The sequence below is a fragment of the Gadus macrocephalus genome, chromosome 1 (assembly GCF_031168955.1).
Source record: "Gadus macrocephalus chromosome 1, ASM3116895v1".
Taxonomy (NCBI): Eukaryota; Metazoa; Chordata; class Actinopteri; order Gadiformes; family Gadidae; genus Gadus; species Gadus macrocephalus.
In genome coordinates this window covers 24,383,819-24,404,797 of record NC_082382.1, presented here as the reverse complement: position 1 = coordinate 24,404,797, position 20,979 = coordinate 24,383,819, and the positions used below count along the sequence as shown (strand labels likewise).

The window sequence follows — 20,979 nt, the reverse complement described above, 5'->3', positions numbered from 1 at the left end:
CTATTGACAACAGTTGAGAGTCTTGACGGGCGAGACAATGGTTAGCGTTCCTGGAGGCCAGCGGCGTACGCTGAATCCATCAGGCCATTGTTGGGCCGGGACGTGATGAAAGAGGCGCCGTACACAAAGAGGGGGTTGGGGGGGGGGGGGAAGTCACTTCTAATCTTAATGTGGCTGCGGAGAGCGGAGTCAATCAGCGCCGGGGGCCACCACAACGGCGGCCAGCCCGCTATTGACTCGCGCGGTATGGCGGGCCGTCCGACCGCTGCGTCCCTCAGCGCGCTCTCTGCAAAGTTATTATTAAAGACCGGGAATAATTCGTCACGTTGCGTCGGCACCCGCTCGCTTCAACGCGTCCCGGCTCGGCGACCGCATCCGATTATCGACGCGGAGACGAGCAGCGCTAATGTAAACAACCGACGGGGTGAGATCCAAACGCTGGCTCCCCGGGTCGGACGCCTCCCTTTATGAGGCTGTCGTGACGACCGATCGGCGCCCGGGGGAACGGAGAGCCGCGCCCTTCGTCTTCTGTTCAGCGGCGGTTCCGACGGGGGCCAACCATCGGCACGCATCAAAACATATTCGTCATCGTCGTCGTTATCGTCATCGTGTTAGTGTGAGTCACAGGAGGGTGAGGTTCAGCCTCCACGTCGTTACCGCGGCGGTCTCTCGTGGGTAATTGCGTGCGGGTGCTCGCCGCTGGTCTCCTTTTATTTGTGTCTTTCTTTCGAGCTCCGCTGCGCCTCAAAAGCGCCGCCGCGACGACGTCATGTCAACACGCCGCTCACTGCAGAGGCCCTCAGCAGCCCCGTCGCCGCGACGACGACACGTCAACACGCCGCTCACTGCAGAGGCCCTCAGCAGCCCCGTCGCCGCGACGACACGTCAACACGCCGCTCACTGCAGAGGCCCTCAGCAGCCCCGTCGCCGCGACGACACGTCAACACGCCGCTCACTGCAGAGGCCCTCAGCAGCCCCGTCGCCGCGACGACGACACGTCAACACGCCGCTCACTGCAGAGGCCCTCAGCAGCCCCGTCGTCGCGACGACGACACGTCAACACGCCGCTCACTGCAGAGGCCCTCAGCGGCCCGTCGCCGCGACGACGACACGTCAACACGCCGCTCACTGCAGAGGCCCTCAGCAGCCCCGTCGCCGCGACGACGACACGCCAACACGCCGCTCACTGCAGAGGCCCTCAGCGGCCCGTCGCCGCGACGACGACACGTCAACACGCCGCTCACTGCAGAGGCCCTCAGCGGCCCGTCGCCACGACGACGACACGTCAACACGCCGCTCACTGCAGAGGCCCTCAGCGGCCCGTCGCCGTGGCGACACGTCAACACGCCGCTCACTGCAGAGGCCCTCAGCGGCCCGTCGCCGCGACGACGACACGTCAACACGCCGCTCACTGCAGAGGCCCTCAGCGGCCCGTCGCCGTGACGACACGTCAACACGCCGCTCACTGCAGAGGCCCTCAGCAGCCCGGCTCGGAGGCTCCCTACCTCAGTGTAGTGTAGTGTGTTGTTACACTGTGGTGCGGCGTTGACCCCAGCGGCTCACAGCGACGCTGGTTCGATTCCCCCTGTGGTCGGTTCATTCCCGCCCGGCCCATCTTCAACCTCATCTATCAAAGGCACAAACACGCCCTCAAATAGCGAACCCTATTTCAATAGAAGTTAAATTAATAAGCAATATATGGGAATGCTTTGAAACAGCACCTAGTTATGTGAACAAACGACCCGCAACTCTGAATTCAATTGTAAATGGATAAGCTGTCGGACCTGTTAGAGAAGGTGATAAAACAGCTATCAAGTACATGAATGAATTTGCACTGACTCTAAATTAAAGTTAAAATAAATAAGCTGTCAAACATTTAACAGAAGGTCTGAAAGCGGCACTCCGGTAAATGAATAAACTATCACCAGGTCTGAAGGAAAGTTTAAACAAATAAGCTGTCAAACCGATGAGGTGATAAAGCAGAGGTGGGGGAGTAAAACATCTCCAAACCAGCCCCAGTCTGGCCCCCGGCCCACTTGTTTACTGGTGCACTGGTCCAGGGTGAGACCCAGAGACCCATGGGGGGGGGGGGGGGGGGGGGAGGAGAGGGGGAGGAGACGTGGGGGAGGCGAAGGCGAGGGGGAGGAGAGGGGGAGGCGTGGGGGAGGCGTTGGGGAGGGGGAGGAGAGGGGAGGAGATGGGGGAGACGGGGGGGGGGAGGAGATGGGGGAGACGGGGGGGGGGGAAAGGGGAGACGAGGGGGAGGAGAGGGGGAAGCGAGGGGGGGACGAGGCTGGGCCACATCCCTGGAGCAGTGAGTCATGGGAGACGGCCGTGTCTGCGATGCCGCTCACAGCAGACCTCGCCTCCTGTAATATGACGAGGTTCAAGATAAGTAGGAGTTTAGGGGCGGGAAAGGACCAGCCCCGCCAAATCTGTGACCAAATCCCAAAGACGTTCTATACCGAGTGATAATAGGAGGGGGCATTTGGAAATTAATAAGTAGAAACAAGGTTTTAGGCTCTTTTTAAGGTGTGTGTGTGTGTGAGCGTGTGCGTGTCTGTGTGCGCGCGCACGTGCACATCTGTGTGTAGGCTGACAATGTCTTCATGAGATTATGGGATATATGTCAGCATACCCACTCCTTCCATTATTTGGTTGGTATCACAGCAGCCCCATTTTAAAAATAGCTATTCCCATTTAATTCCGCGCGGCCCCAGGTGGATGTGTGTGTGGGAATATACGCCAGGTTTCTATTGGAGGAACGACTCGCCAATACTGCATTCTTGCGCTCCTGTACACCTGCTGCAGCCGCGCTAGAACCGGTGACCTTGCTAACTGCCTTCAGCCAAACAAGATGTACCGATAATGACACAAAAATGGACCCAACTTTAGTTTAATTGTCTGTGTGTGTGTGTGTGTGTGTGTGTGTGTGTGCGTGTGCGTGTGTGTGGTATCCTTGCTGGATGACTCCAAATCCAGCAAGGATAAACTTTAAATCACATTTTCTACTAACCACATTTGGTTGGTGGTGTTGAAGGTGGGCGAGGAGGGGAGAGGGGGGAGGGGGGAGAGCCATGGGAGAGTGTATCTTTCTACCTCTGGGCGAGGACATACGTCTAAACAGGATTCATTAACTACACTTTGACATTTATAGCCCCAAACTGTTTTTTTAGACGGAAACTACGTGCGTGTGCGGTTTGCGTGCGCAGCGCGTGTCCGTGCGAGCTTGACGCGTGTTCGTCTGTGTTATTTAAATGTTTCTGAACGCAGCCGTGCATCCACATGTGTGCGCGCGAGTGTTTGTGCGTGCGGGTGTGTGTCCCGCATGTACGTGCGCGCGTGTGTACGTATCCCTCTGCATTCGTATGCAACTGTGTGAATGTGTGTCACTAGGGGCGTGCACGTGCGCGAGTGTTTGTGTGTGTGCGTGTGTGCGCGTGTGTGGGCGGTCTACGCCAGGCTCGTGGTGGTGGGCAGAGGGAACATCGTTACCGAGGAGGAGGAGGACGACAAGTTGCGGTGCTGCGGTTCCTTCCAGAAGCCATCATCAGTCCGTCGGCCGACCAACCGCGACGCCAACTTGACGCGAGTTTACTAAAGAACACCTGCTCGGTACCCGTTCACGCTCACCGGGCGGTGGTCAGTGAGGCGGGATAACGTCAAAGTGCCCGCCGCGTCCGATCCGTGCACGTGAAGATCTCACAGGTGACTTTCATCCCGCACACACACACACACACACACACACACACACACACACACACACACACACACACACACACACACACACACACACACACACACACACACACACACACACACACACACACACACACACACACACACACACACACACACACACACACACCAGGACCGAGGGATGGACCGAAAATAACTTATTCCGTCCGAGCCTCGAGGCGACAGGAGAGTTTCTGCGAAGCGGAGGCGGTTTTCCCCGGGAGAGACGTCGGTCACCGGGAGAGACGTCGGTCGCCCCACCACTGAGCTCAGAGATGTTTTGATGTCGCCTCAAATGTTGCCTCCACTCTGCTTAATGCCCTCACGTGACGCGTCACGTCCGCGCTCTTTTAGCGTCTGCTACGCGGCGGATGATAATCGGGTCCAGTGTCCGTTTGGTCAAACGTCTACGTTTTATTGAGATGAGTACTGCGCAGAGGTGTCGCTCAGCGTCAGAAGTTAGCGGTTAAACAGAGTGCGGCGGTGGTGGTGGGTGGTGCGGCGGCGCAAGCGGCAAGGCGCAAAGCGACGCGACGACGCGGAGATCCGCCGCCTCGTCTGTGCTTCCCCTGAAACCTGACTTTGAGGATCTAACCTTCGCGGGTGCCACCCGGGGACATCCAGGCTGCTTTTCGACTTCGCGCTGCTCTCGATGGGCGAAGCCGGGTACAGAACTGTTCGTTAGAAAGGCAGTTAACTGAATCGGGTTGAACTGACTTAACTAGTTGAGCGGGCTCCGCGTTGCGCCGCTCGGACCAGACCGCTCGGATCAGCGGTCCACGCGCCACCCCAGGCTGCTTTTCCCGCTCTTCCCTTAATAATCGCCAAAATGGATGCTAGCGGCCGGGCATGGAAACAACCGTGGATTAACCAAACCATTCCCATCTCCCGAGTCGACCAGCGTGCCATCTGAAGTAGATCCGCGGAAGTTGGGAGGTTTATCTGAGAAGTCCGGGGTGGAAGACGGAGGATGCAGTCCGGGGTGAAGACGTTCTCCGCGGGTGGAGGCGCCGCGTCCCTCTGCTGCCTACTCGTGCTGCTGGTCATCTATTCGCACCTCCTCCGAGAGGGTGAGTCCGTCCGTACGCTCTGCGGTTCACACTGTGGGCCTCTGGGTCCGGTCAAAATGTGGTGCCTTGTTGAAATGTGTTTTTTCTTGGTGTAATGTGTTCCTTGTTGTAATGTGTGTTGTGCTGTGTGAATGTGTGTTGTCTGGCTGAAATGTGTGTTGTCTTGTTGAAATGTGTGTTGTTGTCTGGCTGAAATGTGTGTTGCCTTGTTGTAATGATTGTTGCTTTATTGATCTGGTATTGTCTTGTTGAAATGTGTGTTGCCTCGTTGAAATGTGTGTTGTCTTGGTAAGATGTGTGTTGCCTTGTTGTAATGTATGTTGCGTTGTTGTAATGTGTGTTGCCTTGTTGAACCGGTGTTGTCTTGTTTTAATGTGTGTTGTGCTGTTGAAATGTGTGTTGTGCTGTTGAAATGTGTGAATGTGTGTTGTCTGGCTGAAATGTGTGTTGCGCTGTTGACATGTGTGCTGTCTTGCCAATGTGTGTTGTCTTGTTGGAATGTGTGTTGCCTTGTTGGAATGTGTGTTGCCTTGTTGTAATGTGTGTTGCCTTGTTGTAATGTGTGTTGCCTTGTTGTAATGTGTGTTGCCTTGTTGTAATGTGTGTTGCCTTGTTGTAATGTGTGTTGCCTTGTTGTAATGTGTGTTGCCTTGTTGTAATGTGTGTTGCCTTGTTGTAACGTGTGTTGCACTGTTGACATGTGTGTTGTGCTGGTGAAATGTGTGTTGCCTTGATAAAATATGTGTTGCCTTCATGTTATGTGTATTGCCTTGTTGAACTGGTGTTGTCTTGTTGAACAGGTGTTGTCTTGTTGAAATGTGTGTTGCCTTGTTGAAATGTGTGTTGCCTTGTTGAGATGTGTGTTGAGATGTGTGTTGACTTGTTGAGATGTGTGTTGACTTGTTGAGATGTGTGTTCATGTCTTGCTCTCGTTAAAATGTGCTGCCATGGACACGCGTGTTGAGCTGAAGTGAGCCTTGTGAATCAGCTGAAAACGATTGAAGCCTTTCTTTTATTGTCACGGAGGGTTTGTGTGAACTCCACAGCCTTCCACCTCTTCGTTCTTATGCGTAATCAGGAAATACCTGAATATCTGCAAGTGCAAGCATAATATCAATGAAGTCCACGTAGCACGCCGAAACAGTTGAGGTGCTGGGCTCTGCTGCTGAATCAGGCCTGTTGAAGCCTCCATTTAGCAAACAGAAAAGCTTTCTAAATTAACTTAGCTGAAGGCCACATTCATCCTTAACCCGCGGCTAGGCTGTCCCCTTCCGTCTGGGTAATAAACTAGGCCTTCATCTACTGCTGCAGCCAGAATGACTCTGAAGCCACCAGCTATATCCAACAACGACGACAACAACAACAACACATCATTAGCCTGGGTCCTGAGAGCAGAATTTATTCCTTTCTTTCATCGGCCATCAGAATAGATGGCCATTAGTGAGGTGTTCAGCTTGGGGAAGCAAGCGTCAGAGAGAGAGAGAGAGAGAGAGAGAGAGAGATAGAGAGAGAGAGAGAATGCTAGGTCTAATTACTCCAGATGTAATGCATGAGATGTTGCTGAACACTAGCCTGTAGCTGGCAGTCGGCCATGCCTGCCGGCCCTGACCGCTATATCAAAAATAATGAACACTCTCGTAATGCACGCTTCGCGCGGACATAAATATGATTCATTCGCCCCAAAATAAAAAACCATGAAATGGAAATGGTACTGCTGTACCTTGTTATATGCGCATTGTTTACCAGGGAATGAAACGACAATCATTTCCTCTGATGCGTGTGTGTTGTAATTGCGGCGGTTTCGTTTCCGGCTGATGATCGTGCATTGGGGGGCTGGTCTACTTTAAAGTAGTAACAGGAAAGAACCCCCCCCCCCCCCACTCCCCACAACGGCCAATCAAATCCTGGATGATCGACCACCATAGATATGTTCCAGCCCTAATCCACGAAAATCAAAGGCTTTTCTTAGCAGACACTTTCATCCAAAGTGAGTTGCAGTGTACGCGGATGTGTGTCATGAGCAGGTAGGGGTAAAGGCCTCTTGCTGGGGGGGGGGGGGGGGTACATCCCTATCCACCGGGAGAGCGTGGACATTGGGCTTCGAGCCCAGAACCTTTTACCTGGGACTAGACTCCCCTGCCTGCCTCGATGCATCACTCACATTACAGCAGCGATACACGACTTTGAGTGCTGTTTCATGCCTTCTTTAACGGCAGCCTTTGCTTTGATGCTAATCCTTTTACATTTTTAATGGGAAGGTATTCAGTGTATGAGGGCTTGTACCACATGGCCGCTTGTTCGCTGTCGGCCCACGAGATCCACGACCGCCGGAGCGGGCGTGGGTTGAACAGGTGGGCGGGGGGGGGGGCCAGCGGTGTACGGACTGTTCCGATGGCTCGTCGCTATTAGTGCGAAAACAGCTTTTAGGTTTTTGTACGTTGTCAGGCCTGTCTGATTTCCCACCCGGAGTTCCCGCTGGGTGGCCCGCGCCTCCCTCGATGCACCTGGACATCTGGTCCGGCCTTCCTAGTGGATTAGCCTGCTCCATGTTCCTTGTTCTGCTGCTTATGTTCCCGGAATATTCCTTACGGGATTAAAAAGGACAATTTTAGTTTATCTCTGGCCGTCATTGCAGTAGGGGCCAGGTAGGGATTCACTAATGTGAAATGTCTTGGCTGATAGGGATATGCATTAGCTGCCATGGGCCATTATTGCAGAAAACATAAAATGTGTCATGAAGCTGTCAACACAGTTTTAGCATACAGTGCCATGGGACGAAAATGTGATGTTTTTCCGATGGAATGCCACAAAAAGCAGAGAATAACTAATGAAATATCAGGCTATCTGCCGACACACGTTGGGTTGTATCCCACACTTCCCGGCCCCTCTCATCAACCTTCCAGTTCATTTAACTATTTATTTGAATCTACCTGGATTGCTAAAATATAACAACCAGGAAATCATCCACTTCCAACGTAAATGTCCTTGTGATTGGAGACCTGCCTTAGGTTCCAATCCATACTTCAGAAAACAAATAGTTGACAGTGTGTCACATCCGATACCGAGGGACAATTGATGAGATGGCAGGCAATCGCAGGAGGACACATTTCTGTCTCTCTTGTAATGTAAAAAAAGACGAAAGACTGATAGCCAAGGAGTCTCTCTCTCTCTCTCTCTCTCTCTCTCTCTCTCTCTCTCGCTCTCTCTCTCTCCAGAGATGTCTCTTTCTATATCTCTCTCCAGAGATGCCTCTTTCTATATCTAGATACAGATATCCTTAACACCCATCTATAGATAGATGACTAGATGCACATCATATAGAGGATATAGAGGGTGGGTGGTTGGGATCCTGTAATACAAAACTCTTCACTCTGTGAAGGTGCTGTTCATATTGAGTAAGAAAGTGCCGTTTCATTTTCCTGCTGTCAAAGCAAAGTGTTTGAAATATGCATTCAGGTGTTCAGTGGTTACCGTGTGCAATCCAGACACTGTTTGAGGTCGTCATTCTTCATTAATCAGAGTGCACTGTCCGTGGCGGAGCGCGGCTTGAGTTGAAACCCCACATACTTCCAATTATGGGAGAGATGAGCTCAGAGGAATCGTCTGACTTCCAACTACAGAATTGTTTCCAACATGGCAGAGATCTAGTTTAGTGTGTTTGAGCGCCGATTAACAGTTCGGCTCCAGTTCTTTGGGTCAAGCAACCCGCATTCTCTCCTTGATAGGTTAGTCGGGAGATCTAAAGCGGGACGGGTCAAATCCTGATCACATCCATGCCTCCTCCGTCCGGGGCTCAGTGGAGAGCTGCTCTATCAACCGCTCAGGTGATCGTGAACAGCTGGGCATCTGTTCTGTGGCTGTGAAAAGGTAATAAGCCAGTTACAGCGTACAGAGTTCTCAGTCGGCACCCTGTGCTCAAGCTTTGATTACGACCTTGGCTGTGAAGACAATCGTCTGAAGCCTTGCTGGTGTGCATCTGCTGGGTGCCCGGGACAAGTAGGCCATGGTTACCATTAAAAAAAAATATATATTTTCTTGTTCTTCTCCGGCTTGTTCAATTTGGCAGCAGTAGAAAGGCGATCTCTCTCCTGGCGTGTGGTGTGAATAGGAAGTGTGTTCTGTGTTCAGCCATCGGTGACCCGACCTCCCCGACACAGCTCCTCTCTCTCCGCATTGTGGTCCTCTCCGTGGGGAAGCGCTGGGCTTAAAAAGACTTTCTTTGACCACATTCAGCGCGGTGTGACTGTCGTAACAAGCCTTCCCCGGGCCTGCCTTTGTGCGTCCCGTTTCCCCCCCCCCCCCCCCCTCACGGTGGGTCTCTCCTCGCGTACGAGCGGGCTCGTCCGTGCATTGAGGGAGGCTGCGTTTCTGCACACAGACGCCTGCTTGTTTCCTTTTCGAGCCGGTGGCTGTGTGCTACGGCGCCGGGGGCTCGGTGGCGAGGAGCAGGGCCTGACAGTAGCGCGCGGTCCCGCCGCGAGCCCGGACTAGAGGGGCGCGCTCCGCTGTGTCCTCCTCGTGTGATGACACAGGAAATGAGATGTTCCATGCTTGGGGTGCTTTCTTTGTTTATTCTTGTTTGTACGTCTCTTTAACTGAGGCCAATGCGCCACACTACCCGTGGGCTTGGGTTCGCCGTATAGCTTATTTACATCTGTCGTCCCTGGGCCGGGATGATTAAACAATTCAAACCAGTACATTTACATACATTGCATCGCGTATAGAACATCGTCGTGCTAAAAATACATCGTAGTGCCCTTGCTGGTTAACAGCAGGCTCCATGAAAAGGTTTAGCTTGTGTATGAAAAGTGCTGTATAAATAAAGTTGCCTTGCCTTGCCCTGCCTAAGCTCAGTGATGACATGATTGGTTTGTCTTGAGCAATGTCTGAAGTGTTGTTTTGAGCATGCTGGGGTTGGTGCATTCTCTGTTTGGGGGGGATTGAGTTGTGCCCTCTATGAATCGTAATTCTGTTATCTACCATCTTTGATGTCATGTTTAAGGTCGTTCAAAAGCTCATTATAGGAATACGATTTGGATGTTCTCAGCATCTTGGCAGTCAATAGGGTCGGCTCGTTATGTAACCAAAAAGAATGTAATTAAGATGAATTGACAAGTTGAATCAAAAACACAACTGATCTTCTTTGTACGGCCTCAGTTTAACCTTCTGCTTGTCTCAGTTCTCTCGCTCTCGCTGACATAAAGGCTCTTCACGTCTTACAGATATCAGATGAGAGGTTTCCACAAAAGATGCCAATTGGATATCAATGTGAGAACGTTTAGCTGTTAACGAGCCAAGGCCAAGGCAGCAGCAGCAGCACACAGAAACACAAACCAAACGACCGATTACGCTTCTAATTCAAACGCACACCGCCTTTAAGAACCTCCACTGTGCGCATGCACGTGCACCAGCGTGCACGTTCACAGCCTGCACGTGCACCAGCGTTTACGTGCACCAGCATGTACGTTAATCAGTGTGTACCAGTGCACGTGCACCAGCGTTTACGTGCACCAGCATGTACGTTAATCAGTGTGTACTTTTACCAGTGCACGTGCGCCAAACGTGTGCGTGCATCAGCGTGTACGTGCGCGCAGGCCGCCACAGCGCAGTCGCCCTGCTGCTAGCGCCGACCTCCTTGTAGCCAGAACATCGGATCACAGCCGTGTTGACGGCGACCGCGGCGAGGTCAGGGGAGCATCTGTTCCCGCTCTACGTGCCGTGAGCCGTGAGCCGTTCCCGACCCGACCGCACTGCAGCCACGGTATTAATGAGATGCGTCGGGCGCGGGCTGTGTGTTCTCCAGCATATGGCTCCTCAGTACCGGCCGCTATGAGCCGCCCACCGCCCGCGGTGCGACACAAACGCAACGGTGAGATGGGGAGGATTTAAAGGCCGTAATGGGATAAGGTGTGGCGTTTCTCCGGGGTCTACGGAGAGAGGAGGGGGAGGGCGAGGGCTGGGAGGAGGGAGGGTAGGGGACAAACAGTAGCTCGGGAGGCAGAGCGAGTTGATTGGTAACCGGAAGGTTGCTAGTTCGAGTGTCGAGGTGTCCCTGAGCAAGGCGCCTCACCCTGACTGCTCCTGACTGGCTGGCTGTCCCCCTGCGTGGTTGACCCTGCTGTCTGTGTGTGAATGTGTGAATGAATTCACACATTGGTGTAAGTCGCTTTGGATAAAAGCGTCAGCAAATTCCCCTAAATGTAATTGTAAGGACTGTCCGATGGAGACGGATGGGATTGAACCTTTGTTGCTGTTTTTTTTGAAGGGGGTTGGTTTAATGGTGGATGCTCTGAAACCTCCCAAGCGTTCTCCATCCAGATTGATGTTCTGGGGGACTTGATCTCCAGGGCGGAGAATCTGACAGGTGGTCTCTGTTTATTGGTTAGGCCTTCTCAAAGTTAATGAGGATAGCAGCAAACGTTACTGTGTCATTGGCCTTTTAGTCTCAGCAGGTTGTTGTAAATAGTTATAGGAAGTCTTTAATATGAACCCCCGTTAAACACAATAAATTCTCACCGTTGATGGACAATAACGTTACCCAATCTAAACTTTTTTACGTGATCACCTAGCTTGTTGATGACATCATTCTGGTTAGTTTTTTAGCCGAGCGGTTTCAGTGAGTTGTGCGAGAAGAGCACGACGTTGTGCAACGCGCATTAAAGAAAAACCCTGATCGATTTTCATCACTACAAGTTCATTCTTCGAGGATTTCATTTGTTTTGGAGTCGTGTGCTGTCGGGTTCTGCAGGGGCGTCTCTGATGGACCTGGGCAGCCCCTGTCCCGCTCGTGGAGCGCGGCCAACAGCACACAGAGACCTGATGAGTCAGCGGGCTGGCTTATGTAATCGCTCTGTCCGTTTGAACAAGCCGTGTGATTAGCAGCGGCGTCCAAACAGGGGCAGGTGTGTGGTGTGGCCGTGACTGTGGGGAAGTGACAACCTGCTCCAGCAGCACGAGCGCGTCCCACCTCTGCTTCTGCGATGAGGCGTGTGCTCGGAGAAACGGGGGCGGGACGCCGCGTAGGTTGGATGTGTGATTGGTCAGGACTATTTGATTGGCGTGGGAGTAGGTGATGCGGGCTGCTAGGTCTCTAAGTGCAGCCCCGGGTCCCGGTGGTGGTGTTGTTGCTCTGCCTGCTCACTGCACACCGGTCCACTTTGGGAGGAGAGAGGCCTGCAGTCGTAACTTTTTAGCTCCAGTCATTACTTCTCCACAAAACTCGAGTCCCTCGTCTCTTCGCTTCCCAGACCCAAACTCGGTTCTAGGGAGGGACGATGAATACAGATTGAGACACAGGGGGGGGGGGGGGGGGGGGGGGCTGGATGGGTTTATACTTTCAACGCATAGTAATGTTAAAATGTACTCGTTATGGTATCACACCAGACTGTGTTATGCATATTAAATCACTGCTCTCGCTACACTGAGTGGACTACTGAACGAATCCTGACTGAATCGCTGGTCCAATATACTCTCTCGACGGTAGCATCTGTTCTGGGTCAAGCAGCGTGCACGTGAAGTTGTGCACGTGAGACGTCGTCCATCTGTTGGCTGTGTGGTCATCTGGTAGGAGACGTGTGTGTGTGTGTGTGTGTGTGTGTGTGTGTGTCTTAATGAGTCTCTCAGACTGCTGTAGCCGGTGTCCTCGGCCGATGTGTGATATAGCGATAAGGTCGTTATGCTGTCACTCATCTCCCTCCTCTCCTCCCCCCTCCTCTTCATCACCCTCCTCTCCATCACCCTCCTCTTCATCACCCTCCTCTCCTCCACCCTCCTCTCCTCCACCCTCCTCTACTCCACCCTCCTCTTCATCACCCTCCTCTTCATCACCCTCCTCTCCTCCACCCTCGTCTTCATCACCCTCCTCTTCATCTCCCTCCTCTCCTCCCCCCCCCTCCCCCTCCCTCCTCGCCTCCCTCGTCTCCTCTCTCTCCTCTTCATCACCCTCCTATCCTCCTCCCCTCCTCTCCTCCTCCTCCCTCGTCTCCTCCCTCCTCTCCTCCTCCCTCGTCTCCTCTCCTCGTCTCCTCCACCCTCCCTTCCCCCGCCCCCCGGCACCACACCCGCCACCCGTCTCCCACGGCGACCGCAGTCTGAGAAACCACCATCGACCCGGTCGCAGCAAACACACACGTGTACTCACACATGCACATCCACAAATACACACACGTGGAGATGCACGCACATACACACACATGCACGCACGCACGCATGCACGCACACATGCACACATGCATACGTACACACACATGCATACAGATGCACACATACACACGCGCACACACATACAGATGCACACACACACACTTGCATGAATGTGTGAGCACAAATACACACACACGTTTGATCATGTGACACGGCGGGAGGCCATAAGGCTCTGTGCCACAAAAATCAGCCCCCCCCCCCCCCCACCCCCACCCCCCCCTTTCTGGCTAGCCCCCCACCCCCCCGTTAAACAAATGCGTACATAAAACACCTCCTCCTCCTCCTCCTCCTCCACCCCCTCCTCCTCCTCTCTCCTCCACCCCCTCCCCCTCTCTCCTCCTCCCCTCCTCCCCCTCCCCCTCCTCCCCCCTCTGCAGCAGCCTCCTCCTGCAGCACTCCTACAGCAGGCGGACTCCTCAGGAGGGGAGGGAGGGGAGGGGAGGGAGGAGAGGGGAGGGGAGGGGAGGGAGGGGAGGGGCTCTCTGATCTGGATACTGGACCGGGGGGCTGTGACACCAAGATGAAGCCATGGGGTGAGGGGGGGTGAGGGGGTGTGAGGGGGTGGAGGGGGTGGAGGGGGTGGGGGGGGTAGCTGCTAGGATAACATCAGAGGTTTTCTGATCTGTATTCCTCCGTCTTGAATCAGTATTCTACTGTATCACGTCTGTGTTCAGCTACTATCACGTCTGTATTCCACTGTACCAGGTCTGAATTCATTAGTATCATGTCTGTATTTTAACGGATTAACTCGGTATTCTACTGTATTGTGTATGTATTCATCTGTATAATGTCTGTGTTCATCAGCATTACATCTATATTCATCACTATTAAGTCTGTATTCATCACTATTAGGTCAGTATTCATCTGTATTACGTCCGCATTCATCTGTCTTATTTCTGTATTAATCTGTATTTTTTCTGTATTCATCTGTATTTAGTCTGTATTCATCTGTATTTAGTTAGTAATCATCTGTATTTAGTCTGTATTCATCTGTATTTAGTTAGTAATCATCTGTATTTAGTCTGTGTTCATCTGTATTTAGTTAGTAATCATCTGTATTTAGTCTGTGTTCATCTGTATTTAGTTAGTAATCATCTGTATTTAGTTAGTAATCATCTGTATTTAGTTAGTAATCATCTGTATTTAGTCTGTGTTCATCTGTATTTAGTCTGTGTCAAATGGAAGATATGCATCACGGTTTATGTGACTGCTTTGTCTAAGGCCTTAGCTGTTAATGTTTAATACAGTAAAGTAGAGATAATGTTATAGTTCTTTATCTGAAACAAGTTGGCTGTTAATGTCCCCCACTGAATTTAAATGATTGATAAATTGTCCAATATATGGAGGGTTACTTTTCATTTAACCCTAAATATGGCTAACTACGTCTATAATGTAGATATTATTTAACTGTTTAGGGCCAGTTAGGCCAATCAGTAGACGTTGAATCAACGGATTAACTCTGTTCTTAATTCAATAACACCACACTTTATGTTTCGCCCGTCAGAACGGTTATTGTGTGCAGAACCTCGCCCGAGATAAGGCTTATCGCGGAGGACGTGGAATCGCTTGGACACGCATTATTTAAACAGGCGTATGGATCAAAGTTAGGAAGACGGAACCAAAGTCCTTCTGACGAGGTCGTCTCTACGAGAACCTGCAAAGACCTTTGCTGGGGACTTCGAGAGAAGGACGGAATTTACGCCTGAATCACTCCTCCAGAGTAGCGTCGGGCCATAACTCACTTATCGTTTATCGTTTCTGAGTAGTATCGTTAAAGTCATTTATGGGGAAGGTATTGACATTTCGGGACGCGCAATTTCCCGCTCGAAATGAACGATGATTCGAAAATATGCCCTTCGAAAGTTTGGAAACGGGCAAAGAAAAGGAGAAAGTCTGATTTTCATTCTGATGGGATTTTGGATTACCATATACTTTAACGTAATGACCTTCTGGTGGACAGTTTGGAGTGGTATTTGGTATTTCATACATATGGTAATTCATGTGCATATAGTAGGATATATCTTTCCATTGATTCTATCTTCCGGTCGTATATCACACAGCCCCAACATCCAAAACACTTGGATTCGTTCCTCTAATGTCAAACCCTTGGTTGGTCCCCCTGTCCCAGGGAGGCAAAAAGCCCTCCTGTCTATTAAAAGACAGGCACAGCTCTTCATTTCAGTTACATCATCCTTGTTCCTGCCATCTTTTTTTTTTTCATTTGTGGTGCAAAGGTCCATGGAAACGTAATAGACCCTGACATTTGCAACGCAGCTCACATACTGTATGTTTCCGTGAAAACGAATGTGACTGCAACAATCTTGTTGCCTCCGCCGCCTGCCCCTTTATTTCATTGCACCAACAGTGCTGTTGTAAAACTGTCGATGCATTAAGTGAGAGTGTTCATAAATAACGACATTTCCCAACGCCTGTTTGTTTATGCGAACAGAGCAATGATCTCCCTCACGTTCATCCACTCCATTATTTCACCAAACAGAACATCGTATGATAATGAATGAATCCGACGCCCCGAATGAGACTGAAATTCTATTAAAACACTTCCGTGCAAACATAAAAACCCTCTGAGCCTGGGGGTCTCTGGCTCTTTAGCCCCAGCTAACCCTCGGTTTGTGAACCTGTGAATAATTAAATTGGCATTTGAAAGCAACGTCGGAACAGCAGACCGCCTGGCTAGACGCTGTGGGGTCGTGAAGTTCTTTAAAAGCCTTGTGTCTATTTACCCTGAGCTAACTCACTCTGAAAATGTCTCTGTACCGCCATGCCCCCGAGGATTACCCACAATTCCCTGGCATTTTATCTTCACAACCATTGGTCCAGCCACGGCTGGCTCTAGTTAGTGTGCGTGTGGAAGTGTGCATACGTGTGTTCTCGTAACAAATGTGAACATAAGAGACCTTTTTGTGTGTCTATATATGTATGTGTGTGTCTACACGTGTGTGCGTCTGTATCTGTATATGTATGTGTGTGACTACATGTATGTGCGTCTGCTATCTGTCTATATGCCTATATTAATGTGTCTATATATATATATGTGTGTGTTTGTTTGCACGTACATGTGTGTGTGTGTGTGTGTGTACGTGCACACATCCGTGCGCACCACATACAAGCTACCAACACCACATAGTTCACAACGCGGTGCACCGCCTCGTGTCAGGTCTCGTTAATGATGAGAGCCATGCCCTTTGTCTCCCCCCCCCCCCCCCCCCCCCTCAGGTCAGCTGGCGGTGGGCACCTGTGAGGTCGTCCTGCTCAACAGGGACAGCAGCGTTCCTCTTCGGACCGTGGCTCGCCAGACTGCGCGCTGCGCCTGCCGCCGGGGCCAGATCGCCGGGACAACGCGTGCCCGCCCCGCCTGCGTCGACGGTCAGTGGTCCCCCGGTTCGAGACCCCCCCCACCCGCCACTGGCTGCCCTCGAGCCCGGGGACGTGTGTTGGGTAGGGGTGTAACGATCCAACTGCAGCGATGCAACGTCCAAACATCGACCTGTATTATACGTGTCCGTTCACCAGTGAAGCACAAGCAGCATCAGCGAATATCTGCAAATATCGTATCGCTGTCCGATGAATCGATTTAATTTCGAAATCGTGATGACGTCAGAGATTTACACCCCTAGTGTTGGTGGATGTTAGGTTGAGGACAAAGGAACCGGTTGTTGGTATTGTCGAGAGTAGGAAACGGGGATGGGCTAGCCTGGCTGTAGCCAGACCAAGCTCAATCGTAGATCGCACGTTGTTCTGGGGAGGCTGCTGTCATTTTCTTCTGCACAATTGGCGTGATCAACGGGCCCAGATCAAATGACTCTGTTCGCAATTGGCTGCCTGCCGTTGTTTGCCTGTCGTCGTTGTGTTAAATCAGTCAATAGCGCGCCAGGGGGACAAGCCAGCTTCGTGATTCGCTCCAGCAAAAGCCGTATCGGAAGCAGAAAGAATTGCATTGCTCTTCTCCAGACCCGTCTGCAGGGCGAACTCAAACCGCCGGCAGAACGGGCTGGGGTACCCAGTGGAGGTATGGATGTCATTAAAGGGTCTCTGTCCCCCACTAGGGGTCAGCGTGGTTTGTTCATGCAGGCCCTTTCATCATCCTGTCTGCCAGGTGTTCTGAGATCTGGCCGTCCTACACCTGGCTGGAACCTACAGCTTGTGATGTCACTTGTGGGTAGATTTTAAAATGGCCAATAAGTTTCAAACCTTGTCAGAAGATGGGGGCCTCAAGGAGCAGGTGGAGGTGAGGGTATCTTGCTCTAGGGTGCCTACAGGTAGTCTACCACCTGTAGGGTAGGTCGACCACCTGTAGGGTAGGTCGACCACCTGTAGGGTAGGTCGACCACCTGTAGGGTAGGTCGACCACCTGTAGGGTAGGTCGACCACCTGTAGCCGTAGGTCGACCACCTGTAGCCGTAGGTCGACCACCTGTAGCCGTAGGTCGACCACCTGTAGCCGTAGGTCGACCACCTGTAGCCGTAGGTCGACCACCTGTAGCCGTAGGTCGCCTACCTGTACGGTAGGTCGTCTAACTGTAGGGTAGTCGGTCGTCTACCTGTAGGGTAGGTCGTCTACCTGTAGCCTTCGTCTACCTGTAGACTACCTCTACCTGTAGGGTAGGTCGTCTACCTGTAGCCTACGTCTACCTGTAGGGTGGTCTGTAGTCTACCTTTCAGCATGTGTCCGCTTTCCAGTGAAAGCTCTGCCTGTTTCAACTGTTGCATATATATCGCCTTTATCTTAATCACGTTGCGTTTTCTAACACATTCCGGGTTACCATAGCAACCCGCCGGATTGTCTTAGTTGGGTCACAGGTCACCTTAATGAGGTGTTGGAGTTTCGCTATGCTCGCTGCCGTGTGTGTGTGTGTGTGTGTGTGTGTGTGTGTGTGTGTGTGTGTGTGTGTGTGTGTGTGTGTGTGTGTGTGTGTGTGTGTGTGTGTGTGTGTGCGCTTCTGCACAGCACTACAAGTCAGACCCGATGCTGAGAGAGAAGTTAGGTAACCAACCGACAGAACGCCAACGTGACAACGGCTCGATGTTCCTCGATGAGTTCCACGCTCAAAACCTAAAACATTTGCGTCAAAGGACACGCCGTGCGCACTAGCATGACGCTAAAGGCTCACTAAGTAGAATCTTTATTAGATATAATGATGTTCGTTGTCAAGCTTCCTCCTTGCTAGCGAGAAACACAGAGACAGCTACCAAGGGCCAGGATCAGGTAGTGGTTTCCGTGCTAGCTAGTCCCGCTAGGTAGACAACCGTCAGACATTGTCATGCTAGCTCGATTCGGTCTGACGGCAAACCCCACCACCATAACTAACACATTCTCTGCAGGGAAACCCTTCTAGTCATCATTGAGTAGAATGCATAGGGTGACGCTGTGGAGAAACCATGACGCTAGCTAGCGTGACGCTGTGGAGAAACCATGACGCTAGCTAGCGTCACGCTAGCTAGCGTCACGGTTTCTCCACAGCGTCATATCAACCCAGAGTCACGCCAGCTGAAGTCATCTTCGCTTAATCAATCATTGGGGAGAACGGGCGCCGCATGCTAGCGCCACGCGAGCCAGCGTCACGCTGCCTTCATTCTGCTCCTGTAATCGCGCCGCTGCCCTTCCCGTTCCCCTTGTCTCCAGACGGTAACGATGAGCGAGACGCTGATTAACGGAGAGGGGGGAGGGGGGGGGGAGGGGGGCGCGCTGTGATCAACGCAGCAGGGGGCAGATTAACTGCCGGCTACCTCAGACACCTTCACCCTCCACTCACTGACTGGGGCATGGGGACCTGTGGCTAGCTGCCGCTACGCTAATGCTATGCTAATGCTACGCTGGCAGTGGCTCAGGGCTGCCGTGTCTGGTGCACGGGGGGAGAGGCGACTCACTCTGATGTTGTGACGCATTATGTCCTCGTCTGTGTTTCGTCGCAGGGTACAAAGACCGGTTTAGAATAAAATGGTGGTGAGGGTCGAGGAGCTCCAGGTGTGTGTGTGTGTGTGTGTGTGTGTGTGTGTGTGTGTGTGTGTGTGTGTGTGTGTGTGTGTGTGTGTGTGTGTGTGTGTGTGTGTGTGTGTGTAAATTATGCTGAACCGATGTCATTTCTATGTAAATTATGCACACGTGAAAATTCTAAGGGTGTGTGTGTGTGTGTGCCCGTGCACATATGTGTGTGTGTGCCCTTGCACATGTGTGTGTGTGTGTGTGCCCATGCACCTATGTGTGTGTGTGTGTGCCCTTTCACATTTGTGTGTGTGTGTGCCCATGCAAATATGTGTGTCTTTCACTTTGCATGAATGATCATCATTAGTGAATTCGTGGCCGTGGGCGATCTCTACATAGAACACGGAGTCTCAATTACACATCTGTCTGGCCCAGGGTCTCCTCCTCGCTGCTCCTCATCCTAGAGGTACTACCACATGAGGACCCTCCTCTCCTCCTCCCCTCCTCTCCTCCTCTCCTCTCCTCTCCCCCTCCTCTCCTCTCCACAGTGAGACTCTAACGCTGCCTTCAACGCGACGGTACAGCTCGACGTCTGTATGAGTGTCGCCGACTTTGCGTGTCTGCCGAGGTCTGGTTGTTATTGTACCTTGTTACTTTCCCTATTGTCTTGTGCTTTAATGCATTATGTTAACTTGAAAATCGTTTAATGCATTAAACGTCGCTTCGCACGTGGATTCGTGGAAGCGACGGAAGATGTGACTGGTTGAGACCGCTCGGTTTTTATCACCGCTAGGTGTCACTGGTTTTCATGGAGAACGACTGACTTATGTCTGCCTCCGTGTTCTGTGAGTGACAACCCGGCAATGCTGGGCTCACTGCACAAACTCGGCCCGTTTTCAACACGACTTTGGCTGTCGCAGGACAACCTGCAGCGAGGGCTATAAACTTTGAAATTGACATACATGTTTAGCCCCACCATCCCGATCGGGAGAGAGGGTGACACTAGGGCGTGAAGAAGGAATGCATAGCGGTCAAACGCGCTGTGTGCCCTCAGTGTAGGTGAAGACACGCCCAGTTTTAAAGAGGCGTCTAATTTGACGCATGAATGTTGTGCAGCCGGATACAGGCGTTAGTGTGCATAGAGGGAGCTGTCTCTCTTTCTTTATCGCCCTCTTTATTCTCTCTCTATCCCTCTCTCTTCCCCCCTTCTCTAGCTCTCTTGCCCCCTTCTCTCTCTCTCTCTCTCTCTCTCTCTCTCTCCCTCTCTCCCTCTCTCTCTCTGTCCCTCTCCTCATGTCCTCTCTCATCCCCTCCTCCTCCGAGCGTGTGTGTGTGACGATGTCGTTACTATGAAAGGCGTCCCTTTGTGAAACCTATCTCGAGTGAGGCTGATTAATAGTGTTGTTATTGAAGTGTCCTAACCAGCGTCTGGGTGGACCCCGCTCTCTCTTTTGTTCTCTTTTATTCTCCCCTTTTGTCCGGCTCTTTATTCTCGTCCGCTGGTCCGTCCTCACACAGAGATCTCCCACTCACCTGAACTTCAACTCCTCCACGATCTGATTGCACCCCATTAAGGCGCATCGCTACAGCATCCCCACATGTGCATTGTGTATATTTGGCCGATTCATTAATTCCCCTCACTCTCCACCTCAAGCTGGTGTGTGGCGAGCATTCTGGCGCCGCTTGGCTGCCGTGCATCACCCATGTGGGTGCTACACATTGGTGGTGGAAGGTGAGGTTCCCCCATTCACTGTGAAGCGCTTTGGGTGACTTGAAAAGCGCTATATAAATGTAAAGTTCATTTCATTTCATTTCCTATGCCATCATTGCCACTGCACCTCCCTGAGCAACTCCTCTGTGTGCCGGCTGCAGACACTGTTAGACACGACGTAGGTCACAGTGTCTCTCTACAAGGGTGACCTATTGAGTGCAGAATACACTATCAAAGGATCTTAATGACGCTTAAAGCCCTTCAGGGGCTGGCCTCTTTATTCATCTGAAGGATGGGGTCCCTTGGTCTCAGTCAGAC

General features: G+C 51.8%; 1 protein-coding gene across 2 annotated transcripts in view; it reads left to right on the top strand.

Moving 5' to 3' along the window:
- Nucleotides 1-20,979, top strand: part of LOC132459247 (tumor necrosis factor receptor superfamily member 3-like) — a 276,712-nt gene that overhangs the window by 30,519 nt on the left and 225,214 nt on the right. The window lies entirely within an intron of this gene.